Genomic DNA, 16,880 nt, shown 5'->3' on the forward strand with positions numbered 1-16,880 from the left:
TTTACATTTGCCTGAATAAGCAAACAAACTTCAGCATTTACTAATTGTATGTCCTTGGGGCAAGACAGTGACCTCTCTGGCACCCAATTCCCTCCCACTTAAAATGAAAGAGTTGGATTAGATGATCTCTAAATTTTTTCCTAGATCCTTAATTATTTAGCTTTCTTATTCTTACAATTTTTCAGACCTGAAAAAAATAGCAAAACTTAGATGGAGTTCAAATCATCTGTACCAATCTAAAAGGCATTCAGTTACAGTCCAGATATCACATCAGCAGAAATTTCCTTTGTTTGGTTGGTTTCTACCTATAAACTTCAAAGTCAGAGAGGTCCCCTGGATCCTGTGAGGGCAAAGCTTTTCACAGAAAAACAGCATGTGGCAGTTAAAGACTTTTTAAAAATTCAAGCAAATATACTCTAGTCCTTCCAGCACTTTCTACTCCCTAATTTCAGTTTGGTTAGATGAAGACCTATAGTCTAACTCATATAGACATCCAATCATTAAGCAATTTCTTGAATTTCCAAATTGGCTTCCATGTATAACTGAAGAAGATGAGGATTAATCGTTCATTTAAGCAATTTCTGATTCTTGACGCTTTTCCCCTCGGCAGTTCCTTTATTGAAAAAAATATCCAATCTCAATGCTGTGTTTCCCTAGGGATTGTATTCCCTGAGACTGATCAATGTTCTCCTGTATTCTTAAAATTCTTAACAAATTCAGTCACTCTCCTGATTTCTTTCCTTTTAACTGACTGTCCTCTATACCTGAAATAATTTACATCTCACTCCACCTCCTCTCCCTTCCTTCAAGACTCAACTCAAATCCTAAATTCTTTAGCAGGCCTTTTCAAATTATTTTAGCTGCTAATTTCAGTTTTTTAGATTACTTTGTATCTAGACTTCTTATATAACAGGTAGTGAAGATCCAGAGAGTTTGCAGAAGAAGAAACCCCATAGCTACTGAAATCAGAACAAATAATTTATTTATTAGACTTACAGATTTGTTGCTGCTGTTTATTCTTCATTCTCAAAAAGGTCCATGGCATCAGGGAAGTGATGTCATGGCATGCAAGTTAATTAGATTTGAATGAGGGATTGCTGTGCAGTCATCAACCTCACTTTCTCCTCTAGAACCATCTGGGTTCAGCGGGCCAGATAAGGATCAGGACAACTGGAGATGATCCTGGATGGGAAGCAATCAGGGTTAAGTGACTTTCCCATGGTCACACAGCTAGTAAGGGTCAAGCTTACAGATGTGGAAGTCATGCAAGAATCAAGAACTTCCAATGACCCATGGTCAATATATGAAGTAGTTTGGGTGCATAACAGTCTATAAACCTGAAGAAGAGGCCAGGGTGTGTTGTGAAAGGAGATTACAATTACTATTATCATTACAATTGCTAGGAAGAATCTATAGATTCAGTGACAAGCCCAGCTAGGTAGCAGGAAGAACAAAGAACAGGTCTGAGGAGCAAGACATAGAAACATGATTTTGGAAAGAGCTTTCAGATTTTGTTTGTTTGTTTTTTGGAATAGCTTTGTGACACAGAGTACTGTGCCTGGAGTCAGGAAGACCTGAATTCAAATATATGTCTTTAGTTGCTAGCAGTATGACCCTGGGCCAGTCACTTAACTTTGTCTCAATTTCCTTATCTGTAAAATGAAAGTAATAAAGGCATCTATCTCCCAGAGTTATTGTGAGGAATAAGGGATTACCATTGTCAAATGGTAAGAACATGGCTGGCACAATATAAATGTTAGCTCAGATGATGATCATAATGATGCTTCATTTTATTTTTGATTGCTAGAAACTACAGAAAACCTGAATTGGCAAAAATCAAACAATGGAAAAAGTTACAAAACACTACAAAATACAGCAGTAGATAGCCCTGGTTTTTATTAGTATATTCAGAGAATTAGACCTGATCTTTATTAGTTCATGTCCTCTTTCACCGAATGAATGGCTTTTCTCAGCCTTGATTGAGAATTATCATTATTATAGGAAAAGCAAATGTATGAATCAAAAAGAGCTTTCCTGAACCCAATTTCCTTATTCTAAACTACCTACAATTCAGTCACAGGTAGAATTGACTGGCACAGTTTATGGCTCATTTTTCTTCATTACTATTATTTGCTTTTACTATGGCTGTAGTAGAGGTTAGACCAAACAACTTAGATCCCTAACCTAAGTGAATCTCATTTTGATATTGTTAATATATTTGGAGGATTAACATTTGGAAGAGGGGATAGCATGGTTCTTCTTGACAAGAAAGAACTTGAAGCAATGGAGATAAGTCGTAAAGAGACTAATTTGAGACTAATCTAAGGAAAACTTTAAAATTTTTAGAGTGATCCAAAAGTGGAAGAGGCTTTGACAGGGTATAATAAGTTTCTCCTCATTGAAGTTTTTAAAGAAAAGACCAGACATATATTATTTGGAATGTTCTAGATATGTTATTGAAAGGAGTTTAATCCTGGTTTGAGTTTGACTAGATGATCTTTGATTATCCTTCCTACCTTTAGATTCTATGATTTTGTGATTTTGGTGAGATTCTCAGTTCCTTTTTGATGCAGATGGTTTGACTTTTCTCTCAGCAGCAAATTCAATTCCTTTGGTTCTTTTGTTCCTTAATACAGGAGCAATCTTGGGTCTTTCCCGATCTCAGATCTCCTAAATGGAGATTTATTCAGCTCTCCAAAGGTTTCTCTCCTAGGCTTTTGGTCATCCTGAAGTGATCTTTCCTTCACCTCTTTTGATTTTCCAGGAGCCACAGATATCTCCAGGTTATCTATGTTTGTTACAAGCAAAATAAATAAAAAGAGACTTAAAAGGTATGATGAACAAGGCCTTCAGATTACTATCTAGAAAAATCAGGAGAGCTTGGAGTACCTGAACACCTAACAGTTTTTTTTGACAATTGCTGCATTTTTGACAATGTACTTGGAAGAGATACTTACCGGGTCTATTTAACAATGAAAACTGATCCCAATGGAAATTGCTGCCTCATCAAAATGGATGGATCCAACTCAACTAAACATCTTCGGCTTAGGGTGTGGCTGTATTGTCTGGGTCTCTTTATATGTAATATTTTCTCTATTTCCACAGTGAATGAACCCTCAGAAAATTAACAAGTAGAGAAACACTTGCTATGTTATATCTTTTCTTGGAATCTTTTGCACTCTTTCTACACTCTGGACCTTAATTTGTGATTAACTGGAAAGTCAAGACTGTGATGATAAAGTCCTTCAGATACATTCTGCTTGCATTTCTGACAAGGCTATTGTGAAATTACTCCTTCAGCCTGAAGACACATTTGAGAATCCAAATAAATGCTTTGAGAAATTGATTTAGATGAGTATGAAAAGTCAAATAGTAAGGAAAGCTAATTTCCACTTAAACAGGGATTTCTTTATTTTGCTTATTTGAAATCAGACTCTATTGGATCTGAAAGATTTCGTTCACATTTGAGCAGAGCCAATTATTGTAAATAGCCATGAAAGATACAGCATAAGGGCTTGCCCTCTAGTCTCAGGGAGCTCCTAAGCATTCTAGCATGTCAATTCACCTACTCTCCATTCCTTTACAGAAAAAGTTCAAGAAATCTTTCCCTTTTAAACCATTCATAATGGGGGGGATCATGGGGGTGTCTCACATGACTTTTTCTTTTTGTGTATGTTGGATAATACAATACATGAAACAATTAATTTTCATACTTCATCAACATTTTTATGATCTGCACCATTTTTATGGACATATTCTTAAATGTATCTGCTAAAACAGCAGCATTTTGAACAAAAGGAAAGACCCTTGATCTATAAAAATCTTGATCTATAAAAATGACTGTGTTGGAAAACACAATTTCTAGTCACTTACAGTTCTACAGTTCTGTGATTTTAAAAGAATTTTGAATGGATTGAGTAGTATTTTCTTCACCCCATGGATATTAGTGATAGTAGTTACTGTTGATTACATTCCTGTGTATATGTTGATATAGAGAAGATAGATGAGATTCCTTCCTTTTCCCTACTGCCCACTGTCTGCTTCACTTCCACTATAGTAATTACATAATTACAATAAAATGATCTTAATGGAAAATAAATTTTAAGGGAAAAACTGAAGCAAGGCTAAGTATATCATACATAATGATTTGACTCCCGTGAGCTGTGGAATCATGTTCATTCCTTTCATCCTGCTCAGGGCAGAATGAAGGCCATGACTACAAGGAGGGAGGTAGAATTAAGAAGGGTGAGTTCAGTGCTAGTTCATCTAATTGGCAGTTTCAGTTTAGCACAGCTTGACAATGGGACAGTCTTCAATGTCTTTCACACTATGAAGACAAGAGGTCTTTCATGATGAACTTGTCTTAAATTAGTGTCCTTCAGCAGACACCTATTTTCTCAGTTTTTCCCTTGAGATTGGTTATTCACTAGTTTCTCCATGTATGCAAAAGGGAGGCATCTTAAATAAATGATAGCAGTTAGCATTTATATAGGGTTTTCCAAATATCTCATTTTGACTTTACACAAATCTGCAAGGAGATATTATTGCTTTCTCCATTTTATAAATGAAGAAGCTGAGGCATCAGGGGTTACATCCCTTGCCCACAACTAATAAGTGTCTGAGTCAGATATGAATTTAGGTATACCTAATTTCAGGTTCAGTGGACCTCCAAGTTCACATTCAGTGAATAGATTCTTTAATGTGCAGATCACTTTCAAGAATTTATACACACACACACACACACACACACACACACACATATATATATATATATATATATATATATATATATACATATATAAATATATATGGCAGACTGAAATGCAAAATCAATAGGACATGAATCTCCTATCATTGCCTGCACTCTTTTTCAATGATTCATACAATAGAAACCAAATCCTTCTTTACCTAGAATCTAATTCTAAAGAGATATATCAGACTTAGAGAATGTTAGAGCTAGAAAAGACATTTTAATTCCATCCTCTCATTTTAATAATGAAGAAACTGAAATGGAGAGAGAGAATGGGCAGCTTTCCCAAAGTTGTATGTAAAGCTGATAGCAGCCCACATCTCAGATATCACTTCTAATTTTGCTTATGCACGACAATTAGGTTTCACAAAGCATTCAGAAGACTAGATTTGGAGTCAGGAAGACTTGAACTGTATCTAAGACAATTATCTGAATTACTCTAGTAAAGTCACTTAAAGTCTTTTTTTTACCTCAGTTTGCTCTCTTGTAAAATGGGGATAATAATAATAACAACCTCACAGAATTATGGTTAAGAATCAAAGGAAGGACAGCTAGGTGGTGCAGTGGATAGAGTACCAGCCCTGGAATCAGAAGGTCTCAATCGGTCTCAGACATTTAATAATTGCCTAGCTGTGAGACTTTGGAAAAGTCACTTAACCCCACTGCTTTTCAAAAAGTATAAAAAAAGAAGAATCAAATGAGATAATATGTAAATGTATTTGTTAATTAAAGGTCTACATGAATGCTAACTTTTTATTATTATTGTGATTATTGTTATTTATTATGTTTTCCTATTGCCTTCATATCACATGTCATCCTACAGCTATTGTTCTAAACTTTCTCTTTTCTCAGGCTCCTAATTCCATCTATACTTTCTTCTCTCTTAGGAGAAATGATCTTACCTCCACTTAAAATAATTAGGTCTCATAGTACCCCCTCCACACTTCTAAACTTTTTTGTATGGTCATTCTCTTTTACTTTGGACTCAGAGTATGAAGTAAAAGTATATAGAGATAGATGTAGATGGATTTAGAGATAGAGATGGAGATGATATTCAGGGATGGATATATAGATATAGATGATATAGATATACATAGAGATACACGTGCTGTCTTCTCCCAATTGAATATGAACTCTTTGAAGACAAGGGCTAATTGGGATTCTGTCTTGGACATGCCTTACCTCTCCTCTCTACTATTTCTCTTGGTGATTACTTCAGCTCCAATGGATTTAATTGGCATCTCTATGCTGATAATTGTCAAATTTACATTCCTGCCCTAATTTCTTTGCTGACCTCCAATCTCACATCTCCAACTGCCTTTCAGACATCTGGAATTGGACATCTCATTAACATCTTAATCCAATATGGTCAAAAAAGAACTCATCATTTTGCCTAAACCTTTCCCCTTCCCTTTCTTCCCTAATTACTTCCCTTCTTTCCTCTGCCGCTGCCACCACCCTGGTATAGACTTCATCACCTCAAACCTTGAATACTGCAATAACTGACTGATAGGTCTCTCCTTACTCCATTCAGACACCAAAGTACTTTCCATAGGATCAAGGCACTCAATAAACTTCAGTGACTCCCTATGGCTTCCATGATCAAAAACAAAGTCCTACTTGTCATCAAAGCCCTATACAACCTAGCCCCCCTCCCCAATAGTCTTCTTATACTTTATTCTCTGCCATGTGCTCCTCTGTCCAGTGGTATTGGTTTCTTTACTGGTCTAGGAATAAGACATTCCATCTCATGTCAGACCATTTTTCTCTGCTAATGGTCTTCCTCATTAACTTTTCTGGTTTCTTGGCTTCCCAAGTAAAATTCCATTTTCTACTGGAAACCATTCTCAATCCCTCTTAATTCTAGGGCTCCATACCCTATCACTCTGCCCAGGACACACAGTAAGCTTATTCTTTGTTGACAAGAACCTCCTTCCTTTTCTTCACCCAAGTCCTATTTATTCATTTCCAGTCTCACTTCTTCCATGAGGCCTTATCAGACAATTCTGGTAATGTTTCTCTTCTCTGACCTTTTTTTTTTCAATTCAGCATTACAATCAGGAGTTATGATTATAATAAAACTGACATTTTGGACAAATATCATATAATAATAACTAAGTTCTAACAAGTGCTACTGTCCGCTTCAGAACAGCCACCAAAGGAAGTGGTATGCTCCATCCAAGCACAATAGTATTCCTGATAACAGTGTTAGATCTTGCAATGGCCTGTAGAACCTAGAGAATGTTAGTGTGATTTCTATGTCATGGGAGAATATTAATATATTTATATAATATATTTATATCTTAAAATTTCCAAAGTAATTCACATAAATTATCTCATTTTAACTTTATAACAGTTCAGTAAAGAATTTATAGGCAGAAATCCTTAACCAGTTCTTGTGGGCGTCATTTGATCTTCATTACAATCTTATGGGATCGGTGATGTCATTATCTCTATTTTTCTACTTAGAAAACTGAGGTTCAAAGGGGTTAATTGACTTGCTCAGGAACACACATCTAATGAGTATTTGAGGTTGGATACAAATTCAGGTCTTTCTGATGCTCAGTCTAGTATTCTAGCCACTATTACTGATCTGCCCTTACATTCAAGATTTCAAGTACTGTTCTGTCTTTGGCACAACACTTGCTCCGATTTTTCTATAATTCTAACCCCATTAGGACACATGAAGAAGTTGTTTTTCTCTCTACCTCATGGAACACTCATGAAGCCTCCACCCTCTCACCTGAAGTGCCAAAAGAGAAATTTGACATGTGTTTTCCACAGCTGAGGTGACTCTTGCCTTAGAGGGGCAGAGAATTCCCAAACAGGAGACACCCTTTCTTAGTTATTAAGTGTCAACCACTAATTACTGAGAGGCTTCCTACTCATTTCTCCTCTCAATATCAAGTTCCACATACTGGCAAATTTGAGTGGAAGAAAAAAACTATCGCTTTTTGTTTTAGTTTTTCTATTCTATCAGAAGACATTTTATAAAGTATGTATTATGTATATATGTTTATATAAAATATAAGTATATTTTATGCACATACATGATTATACACACATATTCATGCATATATTTACAAATGTGTATGGATGTTTATGAGTATGCCTCTTGACTTCCTTGACCTCTTATAAACTGCTCTAATCTGACCATTTTTAAAAAACTTTTGAGTTCATCTTCATAGAAATTTGTCTTCCCTTTGGGAATGACATTTGCTTTTGTACATAGATTATAATGTAAACTTCTTAAGGGTAGAAAACATAAGTTTTGCTCTTGTTTATCTCCCCAAGTGCTTATCACAGTAAGCACTTTATGTCTTTTGAATATTTGTATATATTAATCTTTACAAGCATTTTTTTTCAAGGGAGATTCAAAGATTCAAATGACAGAGTAACAAACACTTCCTTATTCCCTCCTGGAGGTCCATGAATTGAAGAATGAATGAACAAATAATGGCATGTGATTGTGATGGTATTGACCTCTAACACATAATGATACTGATGGTTTTAGAAAAGTCTAGGAAGACGTGCATGAACTTATATAAAGTATAGTGAGTGGAAACCAGGCGACCATTTTATACAGAAACAAAACTATTATAATGATAATCAACTTTGAAAAACTTAGCTACTCTTATCAACACATGTCATGTCTAAGAGTCCCATGGTGAAAATTACTATCCATCTTTGGAGAAAGAACTGATGAACTTTTGCAGATTGAAACACAATTTTTAACTTTATTTTTAGAGGTTTTTTGACAACATAGATAATATGGAAATTTGCTTTGCATTACTTCCAAAGTATAATGAGTATAAATTGTTTTCCATCTAAATGGGGGGGGGGGGAGATTAAGGACAGAAAGAATTTGGAATTGAAAATTTAAATATAAAAGTTAAAAAAACAGAAAATAAAAATATGTTTTTAAAAAAAATAAAAAAAGTGAAACTTTCCCTACCTAGCAAGTTTTCCATACACTTTATAGTCTTCAAAAACAAAGAAAAAATTCCAGAGTCAAGATTATTTAAGGTTCAGAGTTTAAGTAAAGGTCTCTGATTAATCAAATAGAACAATAGTCTCTTAACTTTTGACACACCCTGGGGAATCATTTCCCCAAAATCATTAAACTTCCTATACTCCCTCTAGAGACAAACCTTTCTAACAGGTCAAAGGTGATATTAATAAATATATCAATTAATTAATCAAAGACTTCTTCCTTCTCTTTGTCAAATCTTTACCCTAAACACTTCAGGAAAGAGGTCTTCTTGGAATGAAGAGGTCTTTCCTTCAGAAACTGTATTGACCTTCCAGAGAAGTAATTTTAAAAGACCAGTTCAGGACACTGCTTTGGAAATGACAGTTTAAAAAAAAAAAGGCTGCCAAGAGTTATTCATTTAAGATTAGACCAAGAGGGGGGCAGCTAGGTGGCACAGTGAATAGAGCACCGGCCCTGGAATTAGGAGTACCTGAGTTCAAATCGGACCTCGGACACTTAATAATCACCTATGTGGCCTTGGGCAAGCCACTTAACCCCATTTGCCTTGCAAACACTAAAAAAAAAAAAAAAAAAAAAAATAGACCAAGAATGTCAATTTAGTACCATCCTAATATAACTTTGTAAAAATATAGAGTCCTTCAAAATTTGGGAACAGGATGAGAAGGAAGGAAACACACATCTGACAGGCACTGGGGAGGAGATGTTGATGGATGAACCCAGTGTTCTGGGTCTATCAATTTTTATCATAGAGTATGGATTAGACTCTCGTTTTGCATTTTGGGTCCATCACTTGGTGGTTTCTCCATAAGCAATACCAAAACACTATCTTTTAATTTATGTAGTTGCTGAAAATTTATAGTATCGAATACTGCACATTTTAACTCCATTTATGACAGATGCATTCCTTTCTAGGAACAAATTTTAACCCCCTTTTTCCAAATAAAGTCATACAGTATTATCAATATTTCCTTTTCTCATTTATATATTTCATCATTTATACAAGATACTTATAAGGTCTTTGCTCAGTTTCCTAAATTATAATATCAGTCTAATAATAAATTATCTGCTTGATAAAAATATCAGACATTTTTAATCGTGAAAAAGGTAACTAAGAAAACATCAATTATTGCATTATATATCTTCTTTCCTAAAACTTTATGATAATTACAAACACCCACATATTCAGATCATCCTTGATAAGCATATTAGTAAGCAACAAATAGGCTTTTATTTTTTAGGTTTTTGCAAGGCAAATGGGGTTAAGTGGCTTGCCCAAGGCCACACAGCTAGGTAATTATTAAGTGTCTGAGACTGGATTTGAACCCAGGCCTGACTCCAGGGCTGGTGCTTTATACACTGCGCCACCTAGTCGCCCCAACAAATAGGCTTTTGTGAATAGTTTTTTTTAATAGTGCACTACTTTTTCATTTTAAATTTAATTGAAAGAAAATATAAGATCAGGGCAGGGTCAAGATGGTGGAGTGAAGGCAGGAAATCCCAACAGCTCTCCCACAGATCACTCCGAATACCTCTAAAAAATAACTCTAAATTCTAGAGTGGCAGAACCCACAGAAAGACTGAGTGAAATAATTTTCAAGTCCAAACAACTTGCAAGATCCACAGGAAAGGTCTGTTACACCAGGGTTGGAAAGGTTCACAGAGCATTCTGGACCATTCTGGCCCACTGCCAGAGTAAATGGGCTCCAGTCATCCTGGAACTGTCCTGAGAGATGCCTGGGTCCCTGGGTCTGTGGAAGCGGGTGTGGTTTCCAAGACCTCTCAGCCCAGGGATTGCCAAGGACAACTTGGAAGGTCAACTGGAAAATTCTGTCACATCAGAGTGAGCTTGGAGTCTAGACCAGTGCAGACCTCAACACAACCCTGGTCCCAGGGGACTAGGATCAGGACTGTGGAGTCACCCAGCAGTGAACCACCCAACTGCTGCTTCCTGAGTGCTCAGTCCATGGATGGTAAGGACATCTGGAGAGAGATCTCTCTGCTATCCCTGAGGCAACACTTTATAGCTTTGCCCACATTCAGATCCAAGTTCCAGTCTGAGGCCCCAGTCTCAGGAAAGAGTTTTACTGCTATAGCAGGGACTCTCCTCCTGGTTCTAGGGAAGAGAGGACTGCTTGTGTTCAACCACAGAGCAGAGCACAGGCCAGGAGAAAAGTTAGAGCCTCTCATAAGAACCTAAAAGAATTGAGGTTCCTGGTGGGGGCAGAGTTGTCCTTGAAAACAGCTGGAAAACAATGCTCAAAACCTTGGGAAAGTGCATCCTCCTATAATGCACAAAATCTGGAAGCAGAGTTCTACCTTAATAAAGAGTTAAAATCAAGCCATAGACTGGGGAAATGAGCAAAGAACAGAAGGAGGATTTAAGTCAATTAAGATCAAATAAAAAAAAATAGTCCAAAAGGTCACTAAAAAGTAGGATTGACCACCTATAAAAGGAGATAGAAAAGCTCTTTGAGAAAAATAATTCCTTCCAATGTAGAAACTGATGACTTTGTGAGAAATCAAGAAACAATAAAACAAAACTAAAAGAATGAAAATAGAAGAAAATGTGAACTATCTCATTGGAAAAGCAACTGACCTGCCAAAACAGATCCAGAATAGATAATTTAAAAATTATTGGGTTACCTGAAAGTCAAGACCAAATAAAAGCCTAGATTTTGTTTTTCAAGAAATAATGTAGGAAAATTTCCCTGATATCCTAGAAGCAGAGGGTAAAATAGACATTATGGAAGCCACCAATCAAGTCATGCAAGAGATCCCAAAATGAAAACTCACAGGAATATTACAGCCAAATTCCAAAAGTCAAGGAGAAAATATTACAAGCAGACAGAAACAATTCAAATATCATGGAGCTACAGTCAGGACAACACAAGATTTAGCAACTTCTATATTAAGGGCTCATAGGACTTGGAATATGATATTCCAGAAGGCAAAAAGCTTGAATTACAACAGAAAATCAGCTACCCAGAAAAGCTGAGCATATTCTTTCAGGGAAAAGATGGACATTTAATGAAACAGGGGACCAACCTTACCTGTTGAAATGACCAGAGTAGAACAGAAAGCTTGATTTTCAAGTTCAGGACTCAGGTGAAGCACAGTCCACTCAGGTGAGAGTGGACAGGAAGGATAAATTATGAGGGACTTAATGATGTTGATTTTTGCATTCCTGTATGGGAAGATGGTGTGTGTGTGTGTGTGTGTGTGTGTGTGTGTATAAGGTACAGGACAGAGTTGAATATGAAGATATAATATATTATAAAGATGTAATAAATGGGTAATAAAGAAGATGTAGAATGGATTAAGTTATGTCACATGAAAGGGGAAGGAAAAAACTTTTGCAATGGAGTGACAAGGGGGAAGTTGAGGCGGGGGAATGAATGAGCTTTCACTCTCATCAGAAGTGGATCATAGAGAAAATAACACACACACTCAATTGGGATAGAAATCTATCTTAACCTAGGGGGAAATTAGGAGAGCAAAGGGGATGGGGGAAAGGAGGGTGGGTATAATTGATAAAAGAGAGGGAAGATTATGGGAGAGGGTGGTCAGATTCAACACACTTTTGAGAAGTGACAGAGAGAAAGAAAGAGAGAGAGAGAGAGAGAGAGAGAGAGAGAGAGAGAGAGAGAGAATAGAATAAATGGGAATGGGGAGGAATAGGATGGAGGGAAATACAACTAGCAATAACAACTGTGGGAGAAATATTGAAGCAATTTCTCTGATGGATTTATGATAAGGAAAGTGATCCATTCCAAAGACAATTGATGGTATGGTATCTTTTTTTTAGATTTTCCAAGGCAATGGGGTTAAATGATGGTATCTTAATACAGACTGAGTCACATTTTTTTCTCCTTTTATTTTTCTTGAGGTTTATATTCCTTTGTGGGGAAGGAAGGAGGAATTATATTTACTTTTACATGTAACTATTGTAGTAATGTGAAAAAAAATAAATAAAAGTAAAGTCCAAAATAAAAACATGAGATCACATTGTGTTTGTTGACTATTTAAAAACATTTGATTTGATTAAACAACCTCTATTATGTAAAGGTGCTTCCCATTTTACATCAAAATTATTCAGGATTCCTTGAAAGATATAATAACAATAATCCCAATCAGGACCCTGACTATAAGTATCAGGTGAAGCATAAAACAGCAATATGCATGTTTGACAAAGGTGTTCACCTTTGTAGTACTGAAACTAGGTCCACTAGGTATTGCTAAATGGAAGAAGGGGGTTTCTGGGTGGCTCTGTTTGTGAGTGATACTTTGCTGCATACATTAACCCCCCCAAATATTGCAGAGCTTTCTGAAACACATATAAAGTCACTCAAACTTGGCTTTTCTACCAATACAAGAAAGTTCATATGGATGAGCAATGCCTAGTGGCAAAAATTCGATATCCATTTTGAAGAGATGGTAAATATTGTTCATCTACATAGCTACATCCATATTTTTATAGATATATAGATGGCTATATAGATATATTGTTGATAGATATTATTACTTGATATCAATATCTGGGACAGACAGTTCAGTACAGATGGGCAATGAGCTGGCTGGAGGAGAGGGTGAGGTTGGTGCGTTTAACACAACCTCACTTAAATCCAATTCACTTGCTGGTCAATCCAATTAAATCCAATTCACTTGCTGGTCAAGACATCACTTTCCTGACGTCGTTGCTTCTCTTCAAAAAATGAAGGACAAAGAATAACAGTGAATTGGGCTGAGTGTTAAGCAGAGGAAAAATTTAAGTTGGTTTCCTTTCAAGAAATTATAAAACTCTTCTAAATTCAAGCTTCCAGAAAAGCAAAACTTCAGCTTTTATTCTACCTGTGCTACTAAATGTCAATAAAACAGCTGTTTTAGTAGACTTAAAAATGATTTTTAAAAAAAGGCCAATGGAAAGGTGCTTGATGTGTGTGAGCAAACTATCATAACAAATGAGAAACTTTGGAAAATAGAAATGTAAAAGTTAAAGGTGTCATCAAGGAATTGCATTACAGTAATAGAAAATGGATTGATCACATAGTAAGAATGAAGGATAACAATTGTACAGCTAGGGTGTTTCACTGGTAATCTAGCAATTAGGAAAAGCCTCCAACCCACTGGGAAAGTTCTTTCCAGTAAAAACTTCTGATAAGAAGAACATGGACAATAGTTACAATGAATAGACAGACATAGATGGGTTTCTATTTTTGAATTAATGGAGGAATTTCCTGAGGTGATGAGATCATAGATCCATTTAAGTATTGTCTACTTTATAGTTTTGTTGTGGTCTGTGCTTTGTTTAAAAAAAAACAAATACAAAAATGTGCGCTATGGGTCTTGCTTACAGTGCCAATGAACATATGGGTTGTGTTTATATATTGAAACAATGTGGCATGGAATAGTTAAGTCAGTCATCAAGTATTTATTAAACATGTACTACTGTATGTGCCAAACATTGTTCTGAATATCATTCAGCATCAGAGAATCAGATTTCAAGCTAAAAGTGAGTTTTAGACATTATCAGATCTAATTCTTTTCTTTTACAGATGAGTTACCTGGGGCCAAGGAATTTAACTTGCCTTGGGACACAAAGTTAATAAGTTTTTGAGGTAGGATTTAGAATGGATTGTCCCTCACCAAGTCCACTCCACTTTCTATCCAATATTACTTCTCAATGTTAGTGACTGTTATGGGAATCAGACTGAAAAAACACAAGACAGAGAGAACCAGTTATTTAAATGTAGGAAGAAAAAAAGGTCTAAGGGTCATAGTGAATAGCAAGCTGACCTTTAGTAAGTAATATAGTATTTTCTGATAAAAAAGCAAACTTGAAATTGCAGAAATGAAGCTCCTGGATATGAAACTTGCCTTCCCCTCAGAATTTTTCAGCATCTCTTAGCCATTTTTCTACGTCCAATTCTAGACTCCACAGCTAGGTCTGGATGGGAAAAGGGAGAAAGGTCATGAAAATAATTAAAGGGTTAGATGGGAAGACTTGGATGTGGATGGAAAGATTAAATCAAGGAACTAAAACTATTCAGGCTAGAGAAAAGAAGGTTGAGGAACAATTTAATTATAGTCTTTAAGTACATGAAGGGTTTTTAGATAGAAAATGGTAACCAGCTGTTTTCTACTGCCAAAAAGAAACTAACAGAAAGAAATAGGTATTAACTAAAGCATGATAAATTTAAGTAAGCTATAACCCAGTTGTCTGGGTGGTCAGAAGAGTGTTTACCACTTCATTAACCTTCATATCTCCTTATCCTTATTAACATATGGTTAATAATTTTATGCAAGGGCTTTAGTAGATAAGAATTTCTTAATTAAAAGCTCAATTCCTTACTCAAATTTAGATTTCAGTTTGTTTGGATTTGTATTTGGATTCATTTTATATTTGGATTTGGATTCATTTTATATATATTGTATGAATACATACATGCAAATATATGTATATGTGTGTATTTTGCATGTCTATATCTTTATGTTTGTATGTATGTATCTCTTCATCTATCTGTCTGCTCAAGGAAAGGACAAAACAAAGCATCATAAGATCTCAGAAGACCTCAAAACTCCAATTCAAAAATCAGCTCTACTCCTTATTGCCTGTAGAATCTTGGAATTCGTTTCTATGGAACTCTTTTTCTACAACTATACAATGAGTGGCTTCAACCAGTTAATCTCTAAGGTTCCTTCCATTGCTAGTATTCTATTATTCTTGTCATTTTACCATTGAGAGTCTCTTCTAATCCATGTCACCTGGTTTGGGTGTAAGGTTATTTTTGGCCATGGAAATATGAATTCTTAATTTCAGTTTTCATTATAGGTTTGCCTTTACTACACCCTTCAATTCTGAAGTGCTTTTTTCCTGAGCATGGAGTCTTAAGGAAATAAGGAAAAAACAATTCTGGCCTTATCTTGCTAGTTGATTATTTAAACAGCTGCAGGACAGTTGCAGCTGCCTTGGCATGATTCCACTATAAAGAAGGGAGTGAACTGGCATTTTGCTTGTCCAATGTAGTCTGAGACCCTTGAATTCCAAGTGGGTGTTTAAACCACACATACACACTCACAAAAAAAGCAAGCCTCTTAATAATCACCTTAAATGGTCTGGCTTTGGGAGGTAACTTGTTTTTAGACTGATAGGAAATCTGGAAATGGTTTAATAGGTATACATTTATTAATGGTTATCTCATCTGATCAGATGGGGATCACCAGGACAGGACCTGGGCAGAATTGTGAAGCAAACAAAGGAACAACCTTTCTCCACCTTCGCTTTCCTGCAACCTTTTTGCCTTATCAGTTTTCAAAGTTGGACAGACTTGATTGACCATTTTTTTCTGCTGAAAGGATTCAGTAGAAACTGTTGGCATGCTTTTTTGCCCCCTAGCCTTGATCTGCCATCATCAATCGGTAATCTCTTTGTACTTTCAATATTCTTACTTTCCCAGTCCTTGTGGCTGTTTTCTTCTCCTGAACTCTGGTATCCTTTCCCACCAAGGGTTCATACACCTTGTTAACAATCTTCTTCATTCCATCTGCTGTTACTATCTTGGTGACTGCAGTAATCATAATGATAACTCTTCTGATACCCTAACCTCTGAGTTCAATTTTTCATTTCACCACCCCAACCATTTCACTTCTTCTGTTGCCTTAGTGGCCAAGGAAGATGAATCTAACCATCTCTTGAAACTATACCATCTCTATAATTCTAGGACACAGATGTTTCATTTTCTGGTCACAATCAAATGCTGCGCTGCCTCCCTCATTAGTTTACTTTTTCTCTAATTACTTTTTGCCCTCATCATGAACTCTGCTTCTTCACCTCCATTCTCAGATCACTCAAAGGATCATATGATTTAGAATTAGAAGAGATGTTAGGAATCATTTAGTTCAAGCAGTTTAATAAAATAGAAAACAGAGATCCTAAGAGGTTATGACTTAGTGAAGGTCATAAAGATAATAATAATAATAGCTGATAATAACATAGTTCTATAAATTTTGCAAACTGTGTCATATAAATCATCTTATTTTATTCTCAATATAGCCCCACGAAGGAGGTACTAAACCATTAGTATCCTCATTTTCAGGTTCACTGATCTCCAAAGTGGGAGACAAGTTCCCTTGGTAGGC

General features: G+C 35.9%; 1 long non-coding RNA gene across 1 annotated transcript in view; it reads right to left on the bottom strand.

Moving 5' to 3' along the window:
- Window positions 1-1,010: 1,010 nt before the first annotated feature.
- LOC141514874 (uncharacterized) overlaps window positions 1,011-16,880 on the bottom strand; it is a 72,107-nt gene continuing 56,237 nt past the window's right edge. Inside the window, exons 2-3 of the long non-coding RNA XR_012476136.1 lie at window positions 2,517-2,788; window positions 1,011-1,182 (exon numbers count right to left, since the gene is read on the bottom strand). This is a non-coding gene — a long non-coding RNA (uncharacterized LOC141514874). The remainder of the gene's footprint in view (window positions 1,183-2,516; window positions 2,789-16,880) is intronic.

Source organism: Macrotis lagotis, chromosome 1 (assembly GCF_037893015.1).
Source record: "Macrotis lagotis isolate mMagLag1 chromosome 1, bilby.v1.9.chrom.fasta, whole genome shotgun sequence".
Classification (NCBI taxonomy): domain Eukaryota; kingdom Metazoa; phylum Chordata; class Mammalia; order Peramelemorphia; family Peramelidae; genus Macrotis; species Macrotis lagotis.